The 25,477-nt window shown below is 40.1% G+C and overlaps 1 protein-coding gene across 17 annotated transcripts in view; it reads left to right on the top strand.

Moving 5' to 3' along the window:
- The window catches only part of GRIK1 (glutamate ionotropic receptor kainate type subunit 1), a 356,985-nt gene that overhangs the window by 147,348 nt on the left and 184,160 nt on the right, over window positions 1-25,477 (top strand). The gene's annotated exons all lie outside the window — the stretch shown is intronic.

The following is a 25,477-nucleotide window of genomic DNA, read 5'->3' as shown; positions in this document are numbered from 1 at the left end:
ATTTTTTCCCTTTTTCTCCCCAAAGCCCCCCAGTACATAGTTGTATATTCTTAGTTGTGGGACTTTCTAGCTGTGGCATGTGGGACGCTGCCTCAGCGTGGTTTGATGAGCAGTGCCATGTCCGCGCCCAGGATTTGAACCGACGAAACACTGGGCCGCCTGCAGCGGATCGCGCGAACTTGACCACTCGGCCACGGGAGCAGCCCCTCCCAAATAATTTTTATTATAATTCCCTTTTCTCTGAAAAGCTCTCAGGCTTAATAATATAAGAAATAAAGGTGTTTTAGGAGCAAGTCACAAAGCACAGAGCCAACAATTCTCCAGACCTGGTCAAGCCAGCAAGTGTTTCATCAGTTGAGATTCTACGTCAAGGATTCCCACCTGTGAGGCCCTAGCTGTTTCAAGACAATTCCTTCCCCCATCAGCAACTAACCTGAAAAACTGGAGCTCAATTTGGGTTGCACTTTTAGTGTGAGGAACAAAACAAAACAGAGCAGTGGTCAACAGATTGCATTCTTGATAGGGCATGAGTAGAGTAAAACTCTACTAAAACATTCTTGATTATTGGATGGATTTGTTCTATCCTAGGTCAAATAATTTCCTCTGAAGCTTAAGTACACACAGAAAAGTCCTGATAAGAGTCAGCATATGAAGCTGACATTAGTCTTGTCCATCAAATATCTTTCATAAAGGCGTCCCAGTATACACTCAAAACAATAAACTACTATTGTAAAACAATGAGTCGCTTCAAGGAACTGGACTTGAGTGATGCTTCAAATATTTCCTGAAACTCACTTTTTAAACTTTTATTTTGAAAAAAATTGGCAAAATGAGAAAATAAAGAATTGGCCTTACTCCGTGTTCTGATTCCAGTGTCATCTTACTACGATTAAGATAATATATATACTTTGGGGTTGAAGAGGAGGAAATAACACTACTGTAGACCATTATTAAAAACAGAAAGTTACGCACTTGGGGATTGTGCTTTTCCTCAGCTGAGACAAAGAGTGGATATTAAGTTGAGAAGGCAGGAGATAGGAGAACTTATATACTAGGTTCTGTGTTAAGTATTTTACCCATGGCCTGAAGTTCAAGGCAATCGGATCTGCTAAAGTTCACATAGCTTGTATGACACTGACCCAATTTCTTTGTTCCACATCATGGCGAATGGCTCCACACTCTACCCAGCTCTCTAAGCCCAAAGAGTATGTCATCTTGATTTCCCCCTGACTTGCACCCACCAAAACTCAATTAGCCTTAAAGTTCTATGGATTCATTCTTGAATCTGTTTACTTCTTTTCATTGGCTCTACCATTGGCATCATTGCGACAGCCTCTAGTCAGACTCTGCTACCTGCATTAACTCTCCATAATGAGGATCAGGTTGTGTCATCCCCGACTTAAACTCCTCCACTGGCTGCAGAATGAGGTACAAACTCCTTAATATGGCTTACAGTGTCACTCAAGATCTTTCCCTACTCACCACTTCAACAATATCGCTAAACACTCAACGTCACTCTGTGTGCTCCAAGCATAATAAACCTTTGTTCAGTTTCTCCAGTGATTTTCCTTGACCTGGGCCTTTTCACAAGCCGTTCTCCATGCCCAAAGTCCTTCCCGATTACCTGTTCTCTCCTTGTGCACACAGCTCTCGTCCTGGATAAAATATCACACCCGTGGGAAGTTTTCTTCGTATTTATGTAACCGCTTGTTCTGAAAATGTAGTCCCTTGAATAACAGCCTCAGTAACAACTGGGAACTTGTTAATGATGTAAAATCTAGGGCTGTACCCAAGAACTACTGAATCAGAATTTCTGGGGCTGAGGCTCAACAATGTGTGGTTTAACAAGGGCTCCAGGTGATTCTGATGCTGGTTGAAGTTTGAGACCGCTGCCCTGTAGGTGAACCTTGATTCATGAGTACCACCTGGTAGCTTATAAAAGTACTGATATATCAAGCTGACCTCCAGAGATTTTAACTTACTTGGTCCAGGATGGGGCCTGAGAATTGGATTGTTTTCTTGGCTTTTGCTTTTAAGTTCTCCAACATGATTCTGAAGTGCAGTCAGGAATGAGCTCTTCTTCCTTAGGGAACAATAATGCTGCACTTAAATTAGCCTATCTTAACACTTGACCTTTTTATTTTCTCCTTTTATTTTCTGGCATCCTTGGTAGATGAAGATTACAAGGGTAGGGACTGGAGCCGACCAGTTCAGGCAGAATCCTGGCATAATGATTCAGACTTAGTACCTAATGTGTTAAAATGTATTGAAAAACATGTAAGTTGAGTGGATGTTCACCTAAGATCCCTGGCCAATAATTACTGACTAAAGTGACCTCAACCACCTCCATGAAAAAGTCAATTTAATTGAAAAAGTTGAATTTGTTAAGACCATCTCTGACAACCTCTTCTAAAATTCAGGTTCTTCTGTTTTTATCAACACGAAATCAACAGGCTAAAAATAGCCTCTTTGTCGCTCTTCATTAAATACCATCCACCTGTTTCACACTAGGAAATAAATATGGTTCCTATCGCTCCAGTTTTTTCTCATTTTAATGGGGTGATATACAGCTGCGTAGGTTTAAAATTCAACCCCCATTAGAAAAAAGACCTGAGAAATATCTCCTCTCTTGAACACTGTTCCCTACGAGTTTCTTCATTGCATATCTTAACTTTATAGCAAGTCAAATTATATGCCAAGTACAAGTGCAGGAGCAGTGTTTCATTGATACAGACTATGCTAATACTCACCTTATACAATCCAAATATTGGACCACAAAATGTTGAGGTTTAAAGTATAATTTCTTATGACGGTATGTGATGGAGTAAAGAAAAAAAGTTAAACCATGTACAAATTAAGTGTAAAATTATTAAAAGGAGGCTTAGTTCCTTTAAATCTAAAAAGGAAGCCTGTTCATCCAGAGAGAGGGAGAAGCTGGGATGCTAAGAATGAAGAGAAGTTATAAAATGCAAATTTCCTATCAAAGAAAGGGAAAGGTAAAAAATGACTTTGTGAAGAGCAACTGATCAGCATGGTAACAGGAGTAAACTTGGGACCTATTTGGGAGTAAAATACCACCCAGTTGGACTGAGCTCCCTGCAGAGCTGAGAGACAGGAGACCTGGCCTTCTCTGTTCTTTTTCCTCTTTTCTGATTTGGGAAAAGGAAAGTTCAAGGGATGAGGACTGGCAGAGAAATACCACCAAAGGGTGGAATTGTCCCTGAACCTTACCCAATAAGCAGTCCGACTGCTGTCCCTACCACCTCCGCTGATTGAATGAGCTAGTTGCTGGCTGGAGAGAGGATGCAGGAAGTGGTGCCTCTCAGCAGGCTGCCGCACGTCCTCAGTACCGCAGTCCCAGGAGTCGAAGCTTCTCAGTCCCTCAATAGCTTAAGCCTGTCTGTTGTCAAAGTAACTACAGGTTCCAATGGCTTGTTTAGCAACAAAGGCAAGGAAGAGATTAACCCCAGAGCAATAAGTCAGGGGAAGGACCTGCTACTTAATTCACAGGCCCAGTGCAAAGTAGAAATGTGGACCCCTTATTCAAAAATTAAGATATTCAAGGGGCCAGCACGGTGGCATAGTGGTTAAGTTCACACCCTCCACTTCAGCGGCCTGGGGTTCACCAGTTCAGATCCCAGCCACAGACCTATGCACTGCTTATCAAGCCATGCCTCAGCAGGTGTCCCACATATAAAATAGAGGAGGATGGACACAGATGTTAGCTAGGGCCAATCTTCCTCAGCAAAAGGAGGAGAATTGGCGGCAGATGTTAGCTCAGGCTAATCTTCCTCAAAAAAGAAAAAAATTAAGATATTCAAGATGTCAGTAGCAGAGCCTGAAAGTAAGTGTGGAGTTCTCCTATCTGTGGGGCCCCATGTGACTCTGCAAGTCTCACACCCATGATGGTGGCCCTGATGAGGGGTTCCAGTTTTGAAAAATAAGGAGGACAAGAAACAGCACGCAGTTCTCTACACCCAACATTGATACCCAATAGATGTCTGGTTTCCTTAAGTTCTGCTCCAATTATGATATCCTATCATAACAAATCTGTATTTAGTCATTTTCCTAACAGATCTTGAGTTGCTTAAGATGTTGGATAATATTTTACAGTTATAATAGACTTAAGAAAAGAGAGGGAGCCTGCCTGTTTAGTAAGCCAAGAGGACAAAATTGCTTTCTGTTGATAAACCAAGAAACCAGCAGGTATAAGAATATTTTAATTCACTGCAGAAGACAGAGAGAGGTGGAGAGGAAAGCAGGGGAGAAAAATGAATGTCCTGCTGGTAGAGCTTATATTCAGAAATATGTAAATCTACTAAATAGCGGAAAATGTGGCATCCTTGTTTTTGCATGCCTAATCTAGCATAGAGACATAGAGTCTTGCTATATAGAGCCTAACAATAAAAGTTAGATTGAATGAATAATTTTTCAGATGGAAAAGAGAATGGGAAGACTTGAGAAGGTATGTTGCTTTGCTATTATTACAAGATGAAGGAATGCAGTCCAAATGGCCTTACTCTATGACAGAATTCCCCACCAGGTGCATGCATGCCCCCTGAGTATGTTACAAATAAGCTGAGATATTGAGCACCCCTCTGCTCTCAGTCCTGTGCTCCTGTGTGTGCTGTACACACTTGTATCATTTTCTAGATGAGCCGTGGTGTGTAAGAGGTGGGAAAGTACTGGCCTCAACTTGTAGAGATATGTAGAGATATATAGGAAATCAAGTGGGATTATCTAGTTACTGCCTATGTTTGATGAAGCAGTGTGTGCTCTCTGTGACGTGTGATTAAAAGGTGGAAAGAAGCATTTCATGACTCTACCTTGGCAAAAGACAGGTAGCTATATGTCAAAAAGAGTTGCCTGCACAGCCCCAGTAGACAAGGAGGGAAACTTGGGAATACCAAAGGTGATGCTAATTACCTAGCAGGTGAAGAAAGTCCAGATCTGCCACATGAACATTTCCCTGGGTTCATTTTGAAATATTTCCAGGACATCCTGCCACGGGCCAAAATGAGTTCAAACCCAGAAGAAACAGGGCCTTCTGTGTCCTGTGCACTTGTCTCTTGCCAGTTCTCTTCCATGTAAAATGTGCAAAAGCAGAACTTACACTGATGCAGAGCAGACAAGAGTCCTGTTCCTTACTGTTTCGTCTTAGTATAACTAATGCAGAAAGGTATTTTTTAGCAGGTTATAAAGCATTGGTTCCCCAGACTTTCTAATGAGAAATTTAACCAAATGCTCTCACCTATCTGTACTTTATATGTACTATACTGTATCTATCTTTCTCAGCCTCCTCTTCCTCAACATCATTACCATCGTTATCGTTAATGTTTGTTAATTGCTCCTGTACTCCTCAATGGAGAAATACAAGGAATATAATCATTTGCCTCTAGGAAATTTAAATCTAAGATATAAACTTTTCATTGAAGAATATATGAAATATATAGTAGCACGATCAATGTAAACTAGAAAAAAGTTCTGGAACATAATATTTATAATATGTGTAATTAACAGTGCTAACAACTCTACAGTGGTGAAGCAATGGGCCCACCCACTGTGCAAGCTTCTTTTGCTTAATTTGTTTGTGGCTCTTCAAACATTTTCAGTACTTGAACCTTTTAAGGGTCTCCTCCTTGGGTTTCAAATATGGAAATTTACAACCTGGTTTTAACCAGTGACCTTTTTTAATGGGGAAAATTTTATGCCTGCAATTAGATTTTACTCAAAAAAAGAGAATGACAAGTAGTTAATTACGTTCCTCTCCAAAAGGATATGAAAGATGAAGCTTTGCCCTTGGTTACATGGAAGAGCATATCCTTGTAGCTTGAAACCTTTCACCATTGATTTTTGGCTCTGTTGAAACAGTATATAAGACGTTATATACACTAGCTTATTGGAAAATTATAAATAAGCTCCAAGATGGCGGCAGGAAAAGTTCGTTCCTAAGAGAGTTAATGCTGTTATAGACTAATCATATACTTTCAAACTAGCTTAACTAAAATCATTTTTTCCGACAATTTAGATTCAAAAGGGCAACAAACAATTTAAAAATATAACTTAAGGCCTTTTTCAGTGATGAACAAAATTGTATTAGATTGATTTTCCTACCTTATGGACCAAGACCTACATTTCAATAAAATACATCCAGTGCTTAAACATTCCCATTTAGAAAGAGTCAATGGAGTGAAAGAAATATGCCTGTGAAAAGAAACAGTTATGAAAAGAAGCAAAATGAATTACATTATTTTTTTTACCTCAAGACGCGCAGACCCTTTGAGAGTAAGTGAGTTTCAACTAACAAACTATCAAGCTGATGTTATGACTCCAGGAGTAATATTCAAAATATTTAACAACTGTGAGGCCTGGCATCAACTAATAAGAATGGATCTGTCTGTCTCAGAGCTGAAGCAGGAGGCTTCCTGCTCACCAAGTGTTAATCTTTAACCTGCGAGAACTCAAGGAACACAGGTGGCTCCCCAGGAGGGAGTGGGGAGGCTGGAGCAGTGATGGAGGTTAGGAGAAGGGAGGTCCCAGAGCCTTAAGGCAGCAGCTATTTACCAACGGTTATGGAAGTATTTCAATATTTCAGCTACTGGTACAGCCAAAAGGTGCATACTAGTTGATGTCACAGGTGTGATTTTCACCAAGGAGATGTTGTTCACTCCTCAATGAGGTCCAGCCCACACTGGCTTGAGTTTATGTAGCCAAGCAGATGAGCATTCTCACATCAGTGTGACTTCAAGTATATGAACACCTTTCCCATCAGCCGGGTACCAACCATTACTAGAGTTGATTTTTTATAGATGGAAAAATCAAAGCCCAGGAATGACACTTCACTGGCCAGCATGTCCTCTGTTTCAACCAAGACCTTGGCCAGTCCTAAATGCAAGAGTATGGTGACCACTCACCCTGCTGATCTTGCAACAAAAGTCAATCATCATCAAGTGAAAATAAAAGTAAATATAATTAGTCTCTTAATAGACTCATTCTCCTCTACAAAGCTGGTATTTCCTCTCTTTCACTTTGCTAGACAGTAGGGCTCTTGTATTTTCTAGTAAGAATGAGTCCCTGCTCTACCAAATATTTATATGAAATTATCTGGAAGAAAACTGAACGAGTAACTCTTTTGGGGGGATGACATAGAATGAATTTTGGTTTTTTTTAAACACTACAGGAGGTATACTATTTCAAATAAAAGAAAATGTTGGTATTACTTTTAATTTAAAAACTTTATGGAGTAGACCTCGAATGACTACAAACCGTTGCCATGATTGTATGCATATTCTGATAGTTACACTTGGAAACATGTTAATAAAATATCAGAACAAATTATAATATGAAACCATATTTAATTAAATTTTCCTAATACATCCATATTCATTAAATCATTTTTACCCCTAGGTGTCAGTAATTCTCTCCTGACCCATCCCACTTACTAATTTAGAAGACTTATTAGAAAGAAAATAACTCTGTTTTCTGTTTCGTGATGGAATAAAGTGATACTAATTGTTCAGTTTTGCATCAACCACTACCTAAGACTTAGGCATTTAAGTGTTTTGCTTCCATGAATTTCTCATGAAAGCATTTGAGACGATTGTTCCAAAGGTGATGTCTGCACAAACCAAGAGCAAGTACTGAAATAAGATATTTCTATTACTTGTTGGCAAGTTGGGACAAGAGGTGGTAATGAAGATACTAACCTGTTTGCACAACAGCAATGAAGTAGGATATATTTGAATCACTTGTTTACCAAAGTCCTGTTGTGGGTTGTGAGTATATACAGATAAGAAATGGGCATGTTTCTCTACTGGCCACCTGCCCTCTGATCAGCTGGCTGCCTGGACTCAGTGATGGCTACATGTGCATGTTTTGTATAAGTACATATAAATATTAGTAGTTATTTGTCCCAATAACACAAGTGGTCATTGTTGGAGCCATCAGCACTCCTGGAGCCCTCTCACTCGATTATACTCCTATTGGAAATGCTACACAGGGAAGAGAGCAGAGCCTCACACCCAGACTTGGACACAAGTTGAGAAGAGCTGGGCATTAACACTCAGGACATTTAATAAGTACCCTAAATGAAGCTGAGCACTGTGGGTGACACAGTATGTTTCCAATTCAGGACAAAGACTTAAATTTAAAAAGATGAGTTATCTAGCCGTTCAAGAAAATTCACAAAGCAGTGTTTGTATCAAGTGAAAGAAGGACTATGTATTTACTGTAGAAGAGCTCTTTCTTCATCAAAAAGAACAGAGAAGGACTATGGAACTTGTGGAAATTTATCTGGGTCTTAAAAGAGATGTGGGATGAACACTATAAAAACAAGAGTATACTCAGATCTTAGTCATTCAATTATCCATGAAAATTAATTCAAATATTTATTGAGTGCTGTATTAGTTTTGTAGTGCTGCTGTAACAAAGTACCACGAACTGGGTGGCTTGGAATAATAGAAACTTATTATCTCACAGCTCTGGAGGCCAGAAGTCTGAAATCAAGATGTTGGCAGAGTTGGTCACTTCTGAGGTTTGTGAGAATCTGTTCCATGCCTCTCTCCCAGCTTTGGTAGCCTCAGTCATTCCTTGGTTTGTTGATGACATTCTCCCTGTCTTCATATTCTTTTTCTCTCTGTCTGCCTGTCTCTGTGTCCAAATGTCCCTTTTGTAAGGACACTAGTCATATTGGAGTAAGGCCCACCTTAAGGCCTCACTTTAATTTGACTACCTCTGCAAAGACCCTATTTCCAAACAAGGTCACATTTTCAGGTACTAAGAGTCAGGACTTTAACACGTCTCTTTGTGGGTGATACAATTCAACCCATAACAAACACCTACTAGCTGCCAGGTACTATGTGAGGTATTTACAAATGGTTAAAACACAGTGTCTGCTTCCATTGTGTTTAATAATCCAGCAGACATAAAAATCATTGAGATAAAAAATAATTTTAAAAGAGCAACAATAATTGATGGATTGTGACCCCTGTGCCTGAGACTGTTCTAAATGCTTTACAAGCATTTTCTCATTTCATCCTTACAGCAACAGTATGAGGTAAGCATGGCTTTTTAGTACATTAGGAATGGCCTCATGGAGAGACTGTGTTTGACTTGGGCTTGAATAATATATTAGGAATTCTTCAGTCAAAGGAGAAGAAGGCACATCGGAAAAACTGCATGACGGAAGTCACACAGGTGAGGGCAGAATGAGTGTATACAGGAACAGAGTGACCTAGTCTGTTTTTACGGGACAGAGATGGGCAACCAGACAATTCCTCAGCTTGGTCTGTGCCGTGTGCCTCTCAATTTCTGCCTGGGCTTCTCTGATCTGCAGCATGGAATTCAGGAGGCATCCACCCTGCACTCATGCCCATGCAACCCAAGAGCGGAGGGACGTCAACACCCACTGCCTTTCTTAACTGTTGGGAGTACAAACTGATAAATCATGCCTCCCGCTTTTATCCCCTGGGTGGGCGGTTCTGGGACACCATTCATAAGGCTCTCAGGAGTCAAGTCCCAGAGGAGTCAAGCACCAGTTAACCATAGTAGTGGCCAATTCAATAACTCATCCTAATGTCTTTTCTTGCTTCTCTTTTTTACTCTCTCATCCTATACTACCACTCCCCAAAATGAGAATCCCAACTAAATTACCTGCACACAAGACTTGGCCTTAGGTCCTACTTTCAAGGGAAGCCAGTCTAAGACAGTTGACATCAGATTTTATGATCCCAGTTCCAGAGATGGAAACAACTGACTCATAAATGACTTCTTCAAAGTCCTGCACCTTCAGGCATACCCAGAATTAGCACCTGAGTTTCTTAGTTTCCTCAAGATCTTCCCCATAAAAGAGGTCATCCAATCTAAAAACTGTCTTTTATCACTTTTTAGGTATAAGCACCTTGAAGTACCTCACATGCAGGAAAGCATTTCCAAGCCTTTCTATACTGGCACCTCTGGCAGAAAGGAGGGGTAGCTGGTCTCAGCTGCCAGCACCACAGAACAATTTTCTCTAAGAGAAGGTGAAGAAGCATTTTATGTGCAATGAAACTAAAAAAGCAAGTCATAGAAGTAAAATGCAAATATGCTGTCTCTTAGGGTCTTCCCATTATACAAAAAACAAGAATTTCAACTGAGGGGAAATTAACTAGAACCAAAAAGAAAGGGAAGAAGAATAGAGATATCTGACTCAAAGGCAAGCCCATGTGAATGGCCTCTGTCACGACCTAATTAAAAGTTGAAACCCAGGAACCTCTAGAGACCTCTAAAACTGTTCTCTGATTGTTGCTGGAGACTTTTCAACTTTAGAGAAACAAATATATTAATGAGGTGCTTCCTCCCACAGTGTCCAGAGTCCTATCTTTTAAAAGATGATAATTTATAAAAGATTTTTGTTTTGGAATTCTTGTGTTTTTGTACCTTTCCCTGAACAAACTCTTTTTCTGTGAAAATCTCCCCAAGTTCCATTTTGCAGGGAACTAAAAGCTACTTACATATGAATAAATGGCCATCAAGTTTAATTATAATAAGTGTTCAAAAGAATTCTATTCTCATTGCATATTCTATTAAGATGCTATAATGCGTAGATTATAATCCTGTTTTAGCACAATTGACGTCTATGTATATGTTGGATATATCTAGAATAAGACTTAAAATTATAGGATATTTAAAAAAAATACTATCCCATTCTTTTGTTTCACCACTTCCCCTGATTTTAAGATTGATTAATATTCAATAGTTCTGTGGCTGTAATATACTTTATAATTCTGTAATTTTCTTCCTCCCTTTTCCGAGGGCTGAATTCTATCCCTCCTATGGATAAAGGGTATGAGAGTCACGCATCCCCACTGAGAGAGATGCTGTCCAGCTACCTTGGAGATTCCTATAATTAGGCAGACCTGAGAAGGTGCTATGAGAAGGTTGACCCTGCAAAGTGTACTCCTAATTTGCTGTTCAGCCAGTTAAGACCTCAGAATTCTCAGTCTTTGGGAAGTAATGCAGTAATACAGTCTTTCATGCATTTAGGGAGCTTGTTTCATAAAGAGAGACAGATGGAAGAGGCTTTGAAGAAAATATTCGGTGCTGTAGCCTCAAGATTTAGAAGGGGAAAAAGCCATTTTCAAAGAGCCTATTTTCAAAGCACATGCTGCCCTTGGGGATAGAATAAAGTTTGTTTTATTCTTTTCTCTTATACAGACAAGTTTTCAGAGGAGTCCCTGTGATGAAGCATATCCTACCATGCTTATGCACAGCTGTCTTGGTTTTTGAGAAAGGATATTTAGAAACGGTAGCTATTTACTGTACCAATGCTAGTGTATGCTCTCGAGTCCTTGATGAATTACTAGTTTTGTTTCAATAAAACAAAATCTAAAACTTGATGTTTTCAAAAGCTTTGCATGCCTCTCAACCAGGTCTTATCTAATTTCTGACTTCAAGAGATGAGAGTTGGACCTTTATGTTATGGTTTCTCAACCTCTGCACTATTGACATTTGGGACCAGATCATCCTTTATGGTAGTGAGGACTGTCCTGTGCATTGCAGGATGTTGAGCAGCATCCCTGGCCCCTACCCACTAGATGCCAGTAGCACCCACCCATTTATGACAATCAAAAACATCTCCAGACATTGCCAAATACATCTTGGGGAGCAAAATTGCTCCTGATTGAGAACCACTGCTTTAGGTTAATAACATCCTTCTTGGAATGATTTCATTTTAAGGGCTGTGTCTGGGTATAGGATATGCAGTGAGCATATTGAGTTCTCTAAAGAACAATTTTCTTAGACAAAATTTTGAGCCAACAAGACCAGTAGTAAAGGAATGTTGAAGGGAGGTGGAGAAGCACACTCCTGACTCACACACAATATACAGAATCCTAGTGTTTTTCACTCACAACAATTCTGACATCAAATACAGGGGGAGGATTCCTACACCAACCTATTCTCCAACTCTCTGGACACCAACAGAGTGCCCTACAATTCTATTCTGATGCTAAGTACCAGAGTTAACACTGATCCCACAAGATATGGGGTCAGTCCCATAAGACAGTCTCCACTTCAGTTGCCCATCACAAGCCTGGAACTCCCATCCTTCTAATCAACTGGTTATAAATTGGGGGTTTCCATTACCCCCTCCTCAGTTTCAGCAATTTGCTAGAATGACTCACAGAACTAAGGAAAGTGGTTTACTTACTATTAATGGTTTATTATAAAGGATAGAACCCAGGAACAGTGAGATAAAAGAGATACATAAGGCAAGGTATGTGCGAAGAGGTGTGAAGCGTTCATGCCCTCCCAGGCACCTGGACGTGTTCCATTATGTCATGCATCACTTAAGGATGGGGATGCACTCTGAGAAATACGTCCTTACATGATTTCGTCATTGTGGACCATCATAGAGTGTACTTACACAAACCTATATGGTATAGCCTACTACACACCTGGACTAAATGGTACTAATCTTATGGAACCACTGTAGTATATGTGGTCATTGACCAAAATGTCGTCATGCTCCACATAACTGTACTTAGATGCATCATCTCCCTGTATTTAGATGTGTTCCATTACTAAGGATTGATTCTATCACTAGCCGTTGGTGATTAACTCAATCTTCAGCCTCTCTACGCTTCCAGGTTCCAGGGTGGGGCTGAAAGTTCCAACTTTCTCATCACATGGTTGACCATTCTGGCCATCATTGTAAAACTATCTAGGAGCCCCCAGTCATCAATTATCTCATTAGCATACAGAAACACACTTACCACTCCAGAGATTCACTTAGAAACTCTTGTGTAAGGAACCAGGGACTGAGACCAAATACTATGACCAAAGATAATCCTATCACCCCTATTACTCAGGAAATTACAAGAGTTTTAGGAGCTCTGTGCTAGGAAACAGGGAGAAAGCCCAAAAATATGCTTCTTATTGTATCACAATATCACAAGTATAATCCCAGTTTGCCGTATTCCTTGCCTACTTTCCCTTCTCCCCTATAGTTCCCATTCAAGGCACAATTTACCCACCCCAGGAAGATGGTAGTCCAGGACACAACTGAAGAGCATCCTTTTCTCTGACAAGCCTCTCAGTGACTACTGAGAAAAGCTATCTTAAATAGCCGGTTTAGGGCTGGAAAGAGAGGAATTTTATAGAACTTGAATGATAGGAAGGAGAAGAAATGTGATAGCCTAAATAAATCTATGGCCAGGTCTACTGAGCACTGAGTAATCCGTTAGAGTATGAGATAGCAAGGAGACCTCTCAAGGTGGGAAAATAAAAGAAAGAAAGATTGGAAGGGAATTGTACAGTGGAGAAGTGAGATTTCCCTATTACCTGAAAGTGTAATCTCCACTCCCAAAAGCAAGCAAGAAAAGATACATATTAGATTTTATTATAAAATAAAGATAAACAGGAAAAATGCTACAGACTCTAGTATGATACATGCAAGGTGCTCAAATAAAATAAATAGAGATCTTTGACTTCTTACATTAGCATATTTCTCTGCTCTTCTAAGAGTGTGAGCCTTTGCCAGAGGCAGGGGTCCTTAGAAGGAAGACAGAAGTGTAAAGAGATTATGGTCTTCTGAAAGGAATATATTTCAGTACTTCTTTCCCCATTTGAAAATAATGTTTTATTCCAACCTATTAGCTTTATATTTTAAAGCCAGTAATAAAGTATAAAATGTCTGAAGTTTCTTGGAACACATTTTGTAAATAGTCTGGAAACTAAAGACTGAAATCCTTAGATTTTCTGAATCATAAATTTAGTATCATTAGTTTCCATTATTTAATCCCTTGAAGATAGACAAAATGGAGTGTATTCGAGTTTCCAGTGAATTTAATTTTTGCATCCAAACTATCAAAAAGTGAGTGCACAATGTCTTTAACTCTGATGCTTTCCTGGAGGGCAAGTATTTTCCTGATTTGAGCTACTGTGAAAACCTAGAAACCAATGACCTTAGGACCTTTATGATAAGATCGCGTGCTCATGAGGATCTCAGCTCTCAGCCTTGTTTGGGGGCTTCACTGTTAGTCTGTTAGGGAATTTGAGCATCAAATTTTGGATTTAGAAATCATTCCCATGGAAGTTAATTAGCTGTTTTTGGTAGTGTTCCCTTTGAATGACATTCAGGGGAAATAGGAGAGTCTGAGCTGACTCAAAATTTTAGATGACTTTGCAATAGGGAAATTACTTTTTTATGGATGTGGGTACACTAATGCTGTTAACTAATATTAATTAACTCTGCCTAGAGAGAGTCCCAGCAGCTGTATGAAATTAGCATGGCGCTGTCCTACGAAGTCCCTACAGTCTTGCCACACTGATCAGGGAAGGGAGGAAATGCATAAAGGTTTCTGAACATCAGTGGGAAAATAATATTTTCTCAGGTGCTATTAAACTACAAAGTGGTACCTAATACAGACAATGCTTTTATCGTCCATGTTTCTTTCCTCCTTTTGCCAATCTGTGCAAAGATAGGAAGCCTGGGTGTCTCATTCTCCCACTTCCCAAACGTCCAAGATGGCCCTCTTTACCAAGTCTGTCCACCGTCTTCAGTCCCTGGCTGAGCCCTCAGTAGTTCCATATTTCCTTCCATTCTATCTCCCTCCCAATTATGCTCCTGAATGTGTACACCTCTGTTTAAGAGAGCAGAAGAATTTAAAAGTGATTGGTGTCTTTCTTGGAAACCTAACTCATTTATTCATCTAGCCAACATTTTATTTGGCACCTACAATGTGTTCAGGAAACACAGAAGTTCTGGAACATCCCTTTCCGCATTGGCAGCTTCCACAGTGAGGGACTATTCCAAACTGAAAGCTAGCAACTGCCAGAAAGTTAAATTTAAATGAAACTGTACATACCTTAATCACAAGATTATAAGTCCTATTTATTCAATTGTACTAGTGACAGTCATTCTAAGCCCCCTATCCTGGTCTCCTTATCTTGCCTTGGTTTGGGAGTTTGGAATCCCAGTCATGTAAAGATCACCCATAACCAAAGCAGAAGGAATATATTTGGTTCTCGTTCTTCCATCAGACTCAATTTACCCTCCTGGCTTGAACACTTCTAGGACAGAAGAAAAAGCAGAACGAAAGTACAAGGATAGGGTCATAAGTAAGCTCTAATACTAACCCCAAGCCCACTCCCTCATCCCCCCACAAATAATGTGACCAGCCCTGGACAGAGAGCTCTGATACCCTGCAGGCTTTATCTTCCAGGATGCTATTCAAGCGGCTTAGCAGATAGGAACCTGGCACTAATTTGGTTGGCTTATCTTTAGAAGTGAAAGTTTAAGCTAGGAGCCTGGGGGAAGAGGGAGAAACGTCTGGCCTTCTATCTGTTCCTTGGAAAGCAGAATCTTAGAACTTCAGAAGATCGTCTCAGCTCTCCAGGTGACACATCAAGTGCTTACACATCAAGTAGTACTACACTCTGCACGTTGACAGAGATTTATTCATCTTGAAATGAAATCAAATGATGCAGAAAGAAAATTTGGACTGGCTGCTTCTGTGAGAAAGCATGACTGTGCGGTGTAAAGGTGACTTTGCAGAGGCTGCAAATGTGAGAGCAGGGTGGGCCTGTGGTGTTGGTGCCACTAATACGGAATTCTTACTGCAGAGATGGAAGTCGTCAAAAGTAAGTAAAGGCAGATCACATATCGTTTTCTTGTCTTACGTAGTCAAAGAAGTGTGGGTATGTGCCCCTGAAAAGTCATTCATCTCTTTTCCAATCATAGTTGGAGTTCTGGTGGAATTAGAATAGTAATTATTACTTAAATAGCTGTAATAATTGACAACTAGGATGGATAACTTATAAATGACCTACTTACCTTCAAAAGTAATTCTCGACAATTTGCAGAATAGAAGAGTGGACCCGTTGTTTCCTTTTTTGATAAAATAATAATTGAAAAATGAAAGAAAGGTTGTGGTTCTTAAGATTAATTCTAGTACATGCCTGGTTTTTCTTTTAAATTAGCCTTTGGGTGATCTCAGAATGTTCTGCACAGTGGCACCTTACAATGACGATGGCCTCTTGGGAAGATATGAAGACTGGCATCTAGATTAGTCATTCCCCAAAACAGAGAATCTGTTAACTGTAGAAACCATGTCCCCTTGAGTGGGACAGAGCATTACAGGAAAGATGCTGGGAACAGCTGAAAAACAGCTCCATGTGAAAAAATGCTGAACTGCATAGTTTTAGTTCATTTCATGTAATGGAAACTTTTCTAAAAGTCTAACTGTAACTGTAAAGGCATAAATGGGATCCAACTTGAAAGGTTTAACTGAAGATGTCATGTGGTGAATCCTTTTGAAAAATAAGGAATTTTGGGACTGAATATTTAATATATAGGGTATATCGTTTTTTTTCATCTTGGGGTTGGTTTTCTTGTTTAAAGTTATACAATAATATTTCATATATTTCCTCAACATATTAATTAGGTCTTTATTAAGGCAAATGATAGGGCTGATTTTAGTACCCCAAAGAGCTAAAGGGTGTTTCACTGCTTTCACCTTCCTCTTTCTGGAAATCTGCCATACTGGGGCTATGGTATTTCTATTGAGCTGGTTGTGATGGCAAGGAATGCTGAATGCTCTTACAAGTCTAAGAACCTGGGTTCTGGGTTGGAGGTCCACAGCAGAACATGAATTAGGTGCAATGAGTGTAGGCAGCAAGGGACTGTGGCTCCAAGGGGTAAGTATCGGCCTGACAAAGTGCTATGGAGAAATGGGGAGTTTCTGAAAGCCGAGTCACAGGGCTCACTGTGGGACTGATCATCAGCTAGCCCGTGGTACAGTAGATTCCCCAAGACATGATATTGTCCTTATAATCACCACATGTCATACAGGAGCTGTACGGGAAGGGTGAGTGTTGCTAAACTGAAAAGTTAAATCTGTGAAATTGTAGAGTCTCCTTTGCAGTTTCCAAACATAATCACTTGGAATCCGGAACGTTTCTCCATCTGAATTACTAGAAGCCTTTTCAAGAGAAATTTGAATCTTGAGGTTGGATGAAGTGTGAATCACTGGCAGATGTACAGTTTTCTGTCTCTGTGCATAGCCACAACTTTAAATGCAGGGAATGACTCAATCCATAGCCACTAGTTTTTGAGAAACCTCCCCAAGATGGTGTGTAAATGAGACCTACTGGAATTACTCTCGACGACTTTCAAATTCAGTAACGGTTCTACTGTGAGAAGCTGTTAGAGAGAATTAAAATCTCTGAAGCACCTCAGTAAAGCATGGTGCCACCCCACGGAGTGCTGATTGCTCTTAAAGGCTAATTTGATTATGTGCTGCCATTAATGGTTAAATGCGAAAGTTTCAAAACACCGTCAGAATCAAAACAACTTCCCTCTCAGTCCCCCAACCTCTCTCGTATTTACGTTGCAGAAAACACCCACTGTGTCTTACTTAAAGGCCCAGCACGCTTGTGGCTTATACTTTAGGAGGCATGCCTGAGTCACAGTGAAGCCACCTTTACCCACCTACCACCTTGTCTCCATCAGTGACAGTTTTCCAGAGCAAATAATCTGACAACCAGTTCATGAACATGAGCATGTTGGAAGTGAAAAGAAGATGCACTAGAGCATCATCAGATGTTAGCAGCACTGCATATGCCTGCACAGGCAAGAAATATGTTAGAAAGGGGACAATGAAGGCTTTGAAGTCAGAAAAGCTGGATTTGCGTTGCAGGACTTGGACATTGGGCCAATCGCTTAATTTCTTTAGGTCCCAGATTCCACACCTGTAAACAGGAGGATGACAAATCCCTCTCATGCAAAGAGCTGGAAGAGCTGGAATAGAGACATAATAAAGATTATTATAGACACCCAATAAATAGTAACACTCTTTATTACTATCTTTATGAAAAGATTTGAACAACTTCTAAAAATTCTAGTTTTGGGCTATTCAAAATTAGAAAGTTCTTTAGAGAAAATGTGCTTATTAAGGTTGTCCAGGACAAACACTCTTGGCATCTGTCACTGCCTGTCTTCCGGGAAGGATAGGGGTAGACGAAAGAGGGACCAGGAGCTGGCATTACAGAGTGAACAAGCCAAAGACAAAACAGACAGAGCTAATGAAATTATTCTTTTTTGGTCTTTAAGAATGCCCCCTACTTACAATGAAGCCTGATATTCCATAACGCTCTACTACAGCTGCGTTGAACTCTCCATGTCTGTCTCCACTCACTTCCTTGGTTCTAGTTTCCAACTTCTGGCTTCCCTCTGCCCCTCGTCTTTCTATTCTCTTTCTGATCATGTCTGTGTGTCTGTCGATCAGCCTGTAGGTAATATAGTCTATGATTCCAAGGAAGCAAGAAGTACATAAAAAAATGAGTACCAGTATGCCAGGCACTATATTCACCAAGTGTTTTCATACATTAGTTCAGCTAATCTTAACAACAATCCTGAAAGCATAGCATTCCTCTTTACAAATAAGGAAACTGAAGCTGTTTTTAACTTAAGAAGATTCCTGAAGTTCTCACAGAGTTGCTTCTGAAGCCAGAATCTGAATCTGGACTCATCTATCACCTTCCCAGTGCTGGTGTGGCATGGCCATATTAGCAGACATCCTTAAATTAGAGCCACGTGTTTATTCTGTTCTGTTTCCTGATTGTTTTTCTGAGCTTCATGTGAATCCAGGGAGAGCAGATCAGAGGAACTACATTTGATATAACCATGATAGACCTAAGATGGGCTTGAAAGATCCAAAGGGACTACTGAACTAGAAGAGACTCCAGTACTACACTAAGTGCCCATTAATGATCTGAGCGGAGGCCCTGGCTTTAAGATTGCCCATTCATACTTTTACTTGCTGTTGGAGAGCCATATAAGCAAATATTGGCTTCCTTGATTGGAAGTAAATCATTCTAATGATGTTCTGTGAGAATCCCTTCCAAAGCCATCACATTAATCTTTGTGTCATGATTTGGCCTTATTTTATCATAATTCATGTTGCAGAGACCTACAGTTATTCACCTAACCTTTCTCCTTTTCTGTCTTGGCACACAATGAGTCTATACTTCCCAGCCTTCGCTGCGTTTAAGTGAGCCTACGTGATTAAATTCTGGCTAATGGAATGTGGCCCCAGCAAATGCAAGTTGGAAGAGTCCCTAACATGGAACATGCTCCCCTTTCCCATCCTAATGACCCTCACTGTGCTCTGATTTGAGCAAAAACTCAATTTTTATTGTATAAGCCACTAAGATCTGGGAAATGTTTGTCACAGATAACCTGTACTATTGAATACAATCTATTTCATGAACTTAAAGCAGTGTTTCTAAATTGAGAGTGATTTTTTGCCTAAATGGCAATCTCTAGAGACATTTTTGATGGTCAGGACTGAGGGAGGATGGTATTAGTATTAATGGGTAGGCATTAGGAAGGCTGCTAAACATCTAAAAACACAGGACCACCCCCACAGCAAAGAACTAACAAACCCAAAATGTCACTAAAGCTGAGGTTTAGAAATGCTGGTTAAAGATAACTCCTCTGAAAGAAAGAATGATTATCTGGCAGATACTCAATACATTCTTATTGATTGACTGACTCTATGAGCAAAAACTTAAGGAAAAAAACAGTGATGCTGTCCTCATGCCAATAATTCTCAATGATGAGAACTGGACTGAAACCACAACTCCTTTCAAATATGATGTGAGAACTGTCCCTGGATGGTATCCATTTGGGTTACTTTTTTGGAATTCAAGTGGCAAACTGTAGAGAATGAATATGATCTAATCTTCTCATTTATTTCAAGCATCTCATCCCCATAAGATTCTCCTTAAATGTTTGTTGAGACATCTACTTAAAGAACCTGGAAATGTTCTTTGAGATCTTTAAGAGGCTTTTATAAGTCAGACAACCTTAGATAACCATGGCCCAATCCCACAGACAGTTGGTGATGATATGCGTGACAGTTCTCTTCTAGTCATAATATCTGGGCCAGGTCTTGGTAAACTGTTTTCCTGAGCTTCCTATTCAATTCATGACAGGTATTTTGAGTATATACTACTTTCTAGGCACTCAACTAAATTCTAGAGACCCAGAAATGACCAACATTTTCTAGGCACTAAACTAAAATCCAGAGTCCTAGAAATGACCAAGACATGGTCCCTATAATGATGCATTGCCTAGCACTCCCGCTCTCAGGACTTTTCCTCCTTAGCTCTCTCTAGTTTTTTGCTTTCTTCCCTCTAGTTCTCCTTCCATAACAGAAGCCTGCTGTGAATGCTCCATGCTTTGGGCCTTGTACTTTTCTGCCTTGGTAGCCTGGCTGTCTCCCATCTCTCCAAGAGACACTCCCATCTCTAAGGAGACACTGAAAGCGAGGCTTCTACTCTATAGCCACTTTGGTCTGTAGAACTATGTTCTTGCCATGGCCATTGTGGCTCTACTGCATTCCAGACAAGTAATTTAGAGTCTAGAACTTAGAGTGGGACCTAGAACACAGGAATGATAGTGGTGCTTACCTCTTATGCAGATTACATAAGTGAATGTCTGTTAACTATTACGAATACTGCCTGGCATACGGTAAATGGTCTTCCAAGTTGGCATTGATACTGATGTTCTTACCCCTCAAATCCTCCCTTTCCCATCTCAGCCAAGAGAATCAACCTCCCTTGTGCCAGATCCCCTCAAGGTCAGGCTATTTGACTGTAGGATGACTACCCTTTAAATCAATGAATCCATATGAATAGAGTAACAGGAAGAGACTTGAGGAGAACCTAGGGGACAGTCTCTTTCTCATCTAGTTCAATCTAGTGAGGTGAGCAGAAAACAAATATTTATTTTTATCAGCCACTACAGTGTGATAGAAATATAGAATTTATGTATTCAAATATATACTCTCATATTTGGATTGTAAGGGAAGTAACATTTGTGTTTTCCTACTTGTATCAGTCAGGGTTCCATGAGAGCAAACATAACCAATATAGATAAAGAGAGGGAGAGAGACTCAGGGTAGAAACTCTCAGGCAGAAGCTAACACTGCAGTCTACAGGCAGAATTTGTCCTTCCAAAATCTTTCAACTGATTAGGTCACGCCCACCCAGCTTATGAATGATGATCTGATTTACTTAAAGTGAACTAATTATAGATGCTAATCATGTCTATGAAATACCCTCACATCAACACCTAAGTTAGTATTGGATTGAATTGCTGAGTACAAGAACCTAGCCAAATTGATGGAAAACTGACCATCCTGCTACACTGGGTCAGACACGTGCTTTTGTATCTCCTCCTCATAGAAATCCCACAGGGTGGAGATGATTCCCATTTCACAAGTGAGAAAAACATGGTTCTGTGCTCTGAGATATTGGGTAACTACACTAAACGGTAGGAACCAGGATTTGAACCTTTGCCTACTTGGCTCTAAAATCTGTTTTATATACATTTTCTGTAGGAAGTTTATCTTTTCCTTCCACATTGTTAGTCTCCTGGCTGGGACCTTAGTGTCTTTTAGCAGGCATGATGTATGTGTCTGATTCATCTCTCTCCCAGAACATCCCAAAGCCACACATCAATTATTTTGGACTTTTCCATTGTTTTGTGTTATCCATTTCTCTTTTTAAATACATCAGTATGGAGTAATCCATGCGAACAAAGCCCGTTCATTTGAACTTTAATCTGTCTGTGTATCTGGTTGGTATATTACTGTAGGACAGGTGGTTAATTCAGAATATTTTACTATGCGGGTGAATTTACACATGGAGATGTCACCACATCAAGGCCAGATTACGAACACCTGAGACTTGCCTGCACACTACAGTTGTGGTAATGAATCAGTTACCCAGCAAAGTCTACTTAATTTTGAGGGATTTTCCCCCTCGAAAAGGATCCTAACACCTCTCTGTGGTTCATCTAGATTTTGAAAAGTCCACATCCAGGTGGGTTCTGCTCAATGTACATCAATCTACGAATCTTTGCACAAGTGCACAGATTCTCCGCCTATCCAGTCACACATGCCATCACCCCTTCTAGGGTACATAGAATTTTTCCCCCAGCTCTTCATGCCATTCACCAAAAAATTCCATATACCTGTACGTGAAATCAAAGATTCTCTCTTATTTAGTAAAGCAAAGCTATTTTTAAAGGTACTTGTTTAAAAACCAGTCTGCCAACGTATGTTTTGAGGCTCTAGAACAGAGTGAGTGATTTGTTTTCTATTTTTTATTCTCACTTCTCTTTCTTGCCCTGAAGCTATTTGGTAAAATACTCAGTAGCTTCCCATGGACGATTTTGTGATGACTGACAGTAATCAGAAGCCCGTCTATAACAGAGGCCTTCACTAAGCTGGCCCACTGTCTGTGGAGTGTCCAACGTTGATTCCAGCGTAGGCTGCATGTTATGAGCACACTGTTCGCTTCTAAGCCATTTCAGTGCACGGAGAGTTAAGATGTTTTCTTGATAGGAAGCTGAGCAAGTCAAGTATATAATTGATTTTCTTAGGAGGGGAAAAAAATCTTCGCGTTAATTATCTCTTACCTATTATGTAATGCGGATGAAGGATTTATTAGTTTGTTTTAATCAATGTTTATTTTATCATCAATAGAGAAAAGTGTATCCATTTCTTACATTGCCCTAGACTATTTATATTGTGAAATTGTTATTAGCTCATGCATTGAGCCAATATTCTTTCCACCAAGAATGGATGAAAGAAGACAGCTTACAAATTCATAAAACACACACACATACTCACACTCACACACCCACACACACAGACATGGTAACCAGAGAAAGAGCTCTTGCCTCCGGCATGTTATCCTCTAACAAGAACATAGCATGTTGTGCACATTATTTTTCAAATTCTGCAAATAGGAACTAGAGCAGCCTGTTGTATCAAATCTGAACGTCTCAGGCCATCCTATGCAGAGTCCTCCACTCTCAGCTCCTCCAATTTAAGTAACCCCCTTTCCTGGTCCTCCTCAGCAACAGATGCATTAAGCACACCCACTTTTTCTTTGAATTTCCTTTGTAAAATATTTTTAAGCCCTCCCTTTTTTTTTTCTCTGTGTATTCGATCTCCTCCTAAAGATGGTAAGCTTCTCAAAGATAAGGAACAGGCTTTTTTTTTCTTTGAATTTTCACACATCCTTCATGCTTATGATATATAGCCGAAGAGTAAGTACAATTTCTTGACTATCCACCTCAACAAAACAAAGTTCTTTGTTCTTATAAAGAGTTAAGTTAGACAAAAATGACTAAATGGGAAAAGCTAATAGAAAGGATATGATTGCAAAGTCAAGTGTTCAGACGTATGCTAATGAAAGGAAAGTAACCGCCCACTGTAGTGCCGACCTCATCTCGTGGAAGTCACCAGATCACTATTTACTCAAAAATTAAAAATCCAAGGAGATCAAAAGGATAATAAAACCAATGTCCCTACAAGAAAAGTTCTACTACAATGAAGTTATCCAATTTATTAGGGAAGAACTCAGCATTTCTGGGCCAGGATCCTTGTTAATTGAAATCCAATTGTGACATGAGAGCATGAGAAGAAAAGTTAAAAAATTCTTTCTGAAAATAAAGCCAAAAAAGGAGTTTTAAAAAGCCATGAGAATCAGTATTTGGATAGAAGGAAATAGCATACTGATAGACCTTAATCTGGGTTGGGGCAAATGAGGGCCACATCACAAGATGCTGTGATTGACAAAAATCGGCATCTTCTTGAACTCTGAAGAGACCTCGGAGACATGGATTTCTCAGAAGAGCCCTGGCTGTAGTGGCTATTATCTCTTGCCAGTACTATAAAGACTTACTGTTTCAATTCAAATTTTCCGTAACTGAGACAACATATGCCAGCCATATTTGGAAGCAAATAAAATGGTGGTGTCCACTGCCAAGTGCGCAAGTGCTCATTAACTTTGTGAATGTGTTACCGACAGGTAGAGCAGGCAGCTGGCTTCTTTAGTGAAAGCGCCCCTCCCACAGGTGGAATTGGAGTGGGAAGTAACTGGGACAATCATAAGGCAAATGCTTATTAAAAGGTCACTAAATAAACTGGTCAGATTGTGTGCAATCTATGCAAAAATCAGGATACACCACTACCCACCAGGTTACATGCAAAGACTTCTCCAGTTCGTAGGGAAAAACCTCCTGTACAAAAAAGATTCACAGGATATGTAGGCTGAGGCATTAGCAGAGCTGGGAGGAATAAAGAACGGCTTCTGGAGCACACAGTTGAAAGTTCTTGGGGGGCCGAGGACCATCACTAAGAAATGGCTATATAATAAAATATGCTTACACCTTATTCCAGTCAACAGAGATGAAGTCATGATAAACCTTTAGTCTCAAGGGCAAGCTTGAAGGGGAGAGATGGCACCAAGAGGCAACTTGAAGGAGGTGATCTGGAAGATAGGTCCAGTTACACCATCCTGGTTCTGATTACTGGACAAGAGGAGGTCGTATAAGTAGTGGTGATGTGTAAAAAGCTGAGGTTAGGGTGGGGTGATGGGAGGAAGTGTTCTTGCTAAATGACCTTATTTGAAATCTGTGTCACTTACAAAGTTTCCTTTTCCTTCTGAAAATCTATAAGAGAGCCTGCCTCTCCAACAGTCTCCAATTTTTGCTTCTGTCATTCTACCCTCTCCCTGCTCTCTCGCTACTGACTCTGCTCAGAAAAACAGGGAGACTTTGGACCATATTGCCTAAGGTCCTATGTTTAGAAGATAATTTGCCTCAGCAAGCCATAGCTCAGGGCGAGCTTGATGGCACATTTTCTGTATACGCCCCTTCTTGGTCCCCAAATGTCAGTATGTTTCTGAGTCTCAAGTCTTCAAAATTCCAGTTAAAATAGCTACTCTCTTCATCCCCACCAGATGCTTCCTGTGGTCACTGTTGACACAGAGCCCTGGTCCAGGGTGATGTTTCTACTCTGTGGTTGGCTTGCCTTTCCTTTAGAGTTCATCAAAGGTTGGAGTTTGTCAATGCAAAGTGAACGCATATTAACAAAAGAAATAAAGAAGAAAGAAAGAAAGAGGGAAGGAGGGGAAAAAGGGGGAAAGAAAGGAGGGAAGGAAGGGAGGGAGGGAGAGAGGAAACGAACCCAAAAAATACTCTGGGTGACTAGTTTATACATTATACTAAGAATGGTCATATATATTTTAATTGCACCAGAAAGACCATATCTTCTCCCCCAATCAATTCTTCTACCCTAGTTTATACATTATACTAAGAATGGTCATATATATTTTAATTGCACCAGAAAGACCATATCTTCTCCCCCAATTAATTCTTCTACCCTGATTCTTCATTGTATATGAAACATCATCATTAAAAAATAATTTGGGGGGCCGGTCCCTGGCATAGTGGTTAAGTTTGGCATGCTCTGCTTTGGCAGCCCAGGTTTCTGGGTTCGGATCCCAAGCACGGACATACACCACTTGTCAGCCATGCTGTGGCAGCAACCACATACAAAATAGAGGAAGATTGGTGCAGATATTAGCTCAGGGACAGTCTTTCTCAAGTAAAAAAAGGGGAGGATTGGCAACAGAT

The sequence above is a fragment of the Equus przewalskii genome, chromosome 27, assembly GCF_037783145.1.
Source record: "Equus przewalskii isolate Varuska chromosome 27, EquPr2, whole genome shotgun sequence".
In the NCBI taxonomy this organism is placed as follows: domain Eukaryota; kingdom Metazoa; phylum Chordata; class Mammalia; order Perissodactyla; family Equidae; genus Equus; species Equus przewalskii.
Note: the sequence above shows the minus strand (reverse complement) of the source record. Positions and strands in the feature narration are given on the sequence as shown.